Source organism: Dermacentor andersoni, chromosome 4 (assembly GCF_023375885.2).
Source record: "Dermacentor andersoni chromosome 4, qqDerAnde1_hic_scaffold, whole genome shotgun sequence".
NCBI classification, from domain to species: domain Eukaryota; kingdom Metazoa; phylum Arthropoda; class Arachnida; order Ixodida; family Ixodidae; genus Dermacentor; species Dermacentor andersoni.
Window position 1 is genome coordinate 179,604,362 of NC_092817.1, and position 6,000 is coordinate 179,610,361.

The window sequence follows — 6,000 nt, forward strand, 5'->3', positions numbered from 1 at the left end:
ATACACTGTTTGCAATGGAGTGAGGAGCTCTGGGATGTCACCATGGTAAGGTTCTTATGGTGGGCTGTCCCTTCTCTGTGTTTACCAGTGTCCATTATGCGTGCAGGTTAATTTTGTCACCTTGAAATAAAGATCATTTAAATACCATAAACTGCTCAGCTCTGACGCTTCTCCGAGTGGCTAAATATTTATACTTAGCGGCGACCCATGATGTTCCGTGCCGCTGGTTAATTACTTTCGCATTCATACTCTAACACCTTCACAGGCAGCGGAATTTCCATACTTAGAGAATTTCGCCGGGTTGGGCGGGTGTTCAAATTTTTTTAAATAAAGAATATAATATGGTTCTATTCGATAAGGTCTTTGAACGAATAGTCAATATCTATAGAAGCGAATATTTTTCATTAGTTTTCGACTGTTACAAATCGCTGAGTGGGCACATTTTAAAACAAAATTGGACCGAAATACCGATAAATGTCCTCCTCCTCGCTCAGATACCTGCTATAAAACATGAGGCATTACGTAGAAAAACACACTAATTACCACAGGAAGCCAGTTTTATCAGGATAAACAGGTATCAAGCACAATCAATAATGACTGAACACTAAGTGAATATACTATTTATCTGCTAGTAGTTCTCCATTTCGTATTTTAATAAACAACCTTTCATAACGTGCAATGCATTTGTAGAAACTGTTAACGTTGGGAATATACTTGAATCTAATGTCTGCTTCAAACTAAAAGTAAAAAATTGCTGCTGATTATTCGAAAAGTGTTATAGATGTATTCGACATTTCATTGCGTTTGATTCCCTCCTAGCCCTATTCAATTATCATTCGACTGTATCTGGAAACTTACTCTTCGCACACCCCTTAGCTTTTTTGGTTTACTAGGTCTTAACACAAAGCGTCACCATATATTCAAACGGGGAAAATTCTGAAACTGCAGCAATGATCTTTCTTTCGTTTTATAATTTCCCTGTATTCTTAGCAGTGACCTAATTCAGACCCTTAGCCGTAAGCTGCAAACAACTCTATGCTTATACCCAAGCTACAAGGGCAGCTTTACTATGGTTAAACATAACTGCGGTCAACTCGTTCAACCATGGTTACTGGCAACCGTAGTCCACCAGAGGTTACACGAGCTATCCTGTTCACGGTTAACCACATGATGACATGTCACGTGATTGCTTGCGTGCAGGCTTCAGTTTGGATAATTGTCCTGTAAAATCCCATTACAATAGCTTTATTGAGCAAACAAATTGCCATATTTAGGAGTACTAGTGTGTTAGAGAGATTTCCGCGTTTTCGTTCCTTATCTAACCTAATTTTAAAATAATCTGCAATTGGTTGTCGCAATCGAATGTAAAATAGTTTTACGGCCGACAAAATCCGTTGGCCTCAAGCTGTTATCTGTTTCATGTTCCTACATCGTGTCTATACTGAGCTCAATGCGCAGAAGTCGACGCTGTGGAGGCTACAGAGACTTCTTGCAGTGGCTTCGTTCGCACTTGAATATAGTTCGCTGGATTTTGACCGCAATTGTGTGCAACGTTTTTTAACAAGATTTAATTAAACCTTAGTAACAAACACACTGCGGTATATGGCTGCTAATGCGTTGTGTTAGAACATGTTTATTTTTGTTGTTCTTTCCGGCTTTTTTTTATTCGCAACCCCTCGGGTGGAGCTTCACGTGCATGCTCGCGCGAGCGGATGCTGTTGGCACACAGCCAAGGGTGGACGGAACGCGCGGAATGATAAATGTTCTTGGCCGAACTTCTTGTGTAGCTTCCACAGCGTTGACTGCTGCGTATGGAAAGGAGTACACGTTCACGTTTCGCTGTGTGTTCTTTCTCTGGCGAAATGGCGTGTCCGATTGTCGTCTTTACAATTTTTTTATTCTATTTGTTGCGTTGTCATTGCGCTGTGTGTCTGGTTCCTGGTGAACCGTCGTCGGTTTCCTCACGATGGTTCTTCGCCCGCCGGAGCAGCGTCTCCGTGACGATCGGCTTTTGTGGCCCGCAACGTTCAAGCTATCCATGACATGGAACAACAGAGTGGGCTAAGCAATGGTGCCGCCAACTAATGGTCGCAGCTTTGCTATTTAGCGCAGACGAAAGGCCAATATGAATGTATCCGCGTGAAAATTCGTGGCACGAAGCAACCACGTGTGACGTGCTGTAGCAAAATGGAATGAAACCTCCGTTGGTCGTGGCAGACCAAATGATACGCCTGTGGCGAAGATGTTTGCGAAGCGCCAGCGCTATGTTCGGGAGAAGTGCCGTGCGCCATTTGGCCCGTTTCCGAAACGTCGTTTACCCTAAGCCGATGTTGACAAGCCCGTTTAGCGGTCAACCGCGGTTTGCGGCCAAACCGCCGTTTAAGCTGCCGTAAACCTGCGCTAACCACGTTTAGCGATAAACGCAGTTACGATAAGTTCTGTTAAGTTCGTCAAAGAAGATATCGCATGACACGACAGTCTTTCGAATAATTAATGGGTAAAAGGTGTTCGCTCCCGCTGGCGCTTCAAATTGTCATGAAGGTACATCACGTGGCTGAGGAGATAGTATGCCACTGAATGACGCTTCCATACCACTTGGGTGTGTTGTGTTCTTAAATAGCTCTGATGCGATGAGTCGCCTTTGGAAGGAACAAGGCGTCAATGGTTTTGTCTACTGAAGCCCGCTCGAGGCGACATTCATGGATGCTAAATGTATCTCAGAACTCCTGCGGTTCTTGCAGCGCTTACAGAATGAGGACAAATAGAAGATTTACGATGGACATGCGCTGACTCAGATCCATGTTGTTTACTGGAAAACATTCGCATATATAGGCATGCAACCACATTAGCAGAAGAGCAGAAAGGCATCATACGGAAAACATTGTACATGAATGCATCACTACATTATCGCCGTTATCACAATTTACACGTGCCATTGAGGTAACTAAATGCAACGTCACTCAGTGCGGCGTACAGTAGGCTTACAAACCTACATATTTTCCGTATTATGTAGGCAGCCCCGATTACTTCCTTTGCAAGCTGCTGTCTGTGAATGTTGTGACTACCTGCTGTCCAGTGAAAATGGTTGTGCACCTATGTCTGAGAAGCCAGTGGTCCTTTCACGGCAAGCGAAGTAATCGAGGCTTCTCATATCAGACGGAAAGGAGAGGGATGTGCTAGCCTGCCGTCCATCTGCCTTGGTGACACTGAGTTTAAGTACCTCGCTAGGGCGAGTATTATGCTAGCCTTGATAGGGCAGTTATGCATCCAGGTAGAATTCTTTGGGTGTCATGTCATTCGGTTCCTCTGCTAATGTTATTGTATCCCTATACACACGAATGTTTTTTAATAGCAAAATATAGTTGCTACGCCGGGCATATCGAGTGTGCTTCTTCCCTTTGTGGGCGCTTTGTGGGCGCTGCAAGAACCTAATGTTCACTGCGCACCAACTTGCTCAGTTTACAATTTTGATGTATCCAAAACCTGCTCTTTCCTTTGAAAGCGAATAGCTTTGCCTCGAATAGCCTTCCCTCTTTCGGCTGCTTTAGCGGTAATTCGGTGGCATGAAAGTGGTCGGACTTTGGGCAATGAAGTAGAGGGAACGTACCCAGGGAAAGGTTGGAAGTGACGGAAGGGAGGCGGTGCGATCGTGCTAGAGATCTCACGTAACCAAATGGCGGGCAGGTGCTAGAAAGAGGAGGGACCCCGCTATTCCGCCGATTCGACGTGGTAAGGTGAGGGAAAATGTGCCTGTTTTCGGGCAAAGGAATGGCCCGGAAGAAATCGAACAGAGGAGGAGGGAGGTTGTCGTTCATTCGCCCGCTTACTCGTTCGTCACACGTGTCTCTAGCCACCCGGTGGTGCCCAGCCAGTAGCAGACGATGCGGTGGACGAGAATTCGTAGCAGATTGTGGTCTCTCGTGCAACTGGATTGAGATGGGTGTCAAGGAACGGTTGAGGGTACTGTCGCTAGCTCGTTCGTCCGTAAGTCTGTTGGGCTATTCGCTTACAACGATAGTCATCGCTGGTGGTTTCTGCAAAATTTTCTTTGCACGCTAACCAAAGCTGTTGGTGTTTCTTTGGTGCCATCTCTTGTACCCTTAAAGTGCGACAGCTGCAACACCAGTGGCACGCTCCACGTCATGGCAGCGTTCTGACTCCTTCGGCACCATCCCACTGCTTGCAACGCTTTGCCTTCGAGCGAAAGTGAGTTTTTGTTTCGGCTTGGTAATTTCCTATTAGGACGGAAGATTGGGGCTACTTGGTTTACACTAAGCATGGTCTTAAGCAGCGCTAACTTGACACAACACCAGAACAAAGAGGGGAGACACACGCCAATCAGGACATATAAAAGAGCCCGGTGACAGACGTGTTATGTGTCTCCCTTCTTCCTTCTTGTGTTTCGTCAAGTTTAGCGCGACTTAAGACCCATGCTTGGTAATATTTCTCAACTAATTTTTGACTGCTTGTTTCCGGAGGGCAGAGAAGTACGTATCCTTTGAGCTCTTATATCTTAAGACCCGTGCAATACATATAAGCGCCTACCAGGAATTAAGCCGCGATTTTGCCGTAGGACACAAATAAAGTGTGCCAGTATATGTTTATTATCGTATTAAATCGTGCCGGCGTGAAACACATCTGTATATCAGTGGGCTCGGACGTCGAATAAAGCTGAGGCTTGATTTTGTTTACTACTTCTTGTCAATATTTTGTTCAATTTGCCCTCCGTAATCGTCCTACGCCATGCCGGGCCAATGCAATAATCACGGAGAGCGACTGATTAGAGGGATGGATAACAATAAATAAAAAGAAGGGAATGAAAAGAATTCTCACGGGATGCTTCTGCTGGAAATGATAATAACACGAATAAAGCTTTGCTCACCCGCTGATACTTTGCATGAATTGTGTATAGGTAGCAAAATTGGGTGCAAGTTTGTATGGCCTGAAAGCGTAGAAGGTGAACGGCGTTTTTATGCCAACGTCATTTTTCAAATTCTCGTGCAGCGTCTGAAATAAAGAGAGGAAAACATAAACAAGCATATTAGAAGCAGTTCCAATGCGCTCGGAGCTGGTTACTTAAAACCACGCTTGGTAATTTTTCACCACTATCGAATGACACGGCCGTCACACTTTCCTAAAACAAAATCAACAAGGACCCACGATGGAAACCACATGCGGCGTCGTATGCCTTCGCCAAAAGCCTTGAGCCATGGTGTCATGACTGCGGATGGCTGCGGCGGCGATGCCAGCCATTCGCACCGAGAATAACGGCAGTGAGGTTTTTCGGCAACCCGCTAAAGGTCACGGTCCGAAATGCAGCTGAGAAAACCGCACACACCCTGTTATTGCCGACGGAACACTCAGCTCGCACACGAACTCTAAAAGAAGAAGCAATACTGTCGTCTCACATTACTTCTTGATGTTTTTGTTATCTTGAGTACTCCCGCGATGCTTTCAGCATAGAGGTCCTTTGCAAGTGGTCGTTAGTTTAAACTTTCATCGCAGTGGTCGGGCACTTGCCCTTGAAAAGAATGGAGAAAACTCCTGTGTGAGGCTCCGGTTTGGCCCAATTTCTTTCGCAGCATTACCATATAAACCCAACAGCCAAAGTAGCTGTGGCAGCGTTCGTGTGCCGACGACGACGATGTGCCAACCAATGGAGCGCGAGCCGCGCGAGCACGCTAGCCGCGCGCCCATTGAGCAGGGAGGATAAAGTTAGACTGTGAATAAGTTCCGCCATTATGCGGGAGATCTGCAGGTAAAATAACAGAAAACATAATTTTCCTAAAATACAGTGAGAGCTTGTGTTAAAATATGTACAGTGCTGCCCGTCTTAAGTTTTACGGACATTTCACGCCTGACAATATACAGCGACTTTTCTATTCTTCACGAAACAGAAAGAATTCCGCATTTCCTTGTTTGTTCAATTCCGCGCTATTGCGGCACTGTGTGACTGTGTGAAGAACTGTCACTGTGTGAAGAACTAGATGTCGGGCGCTG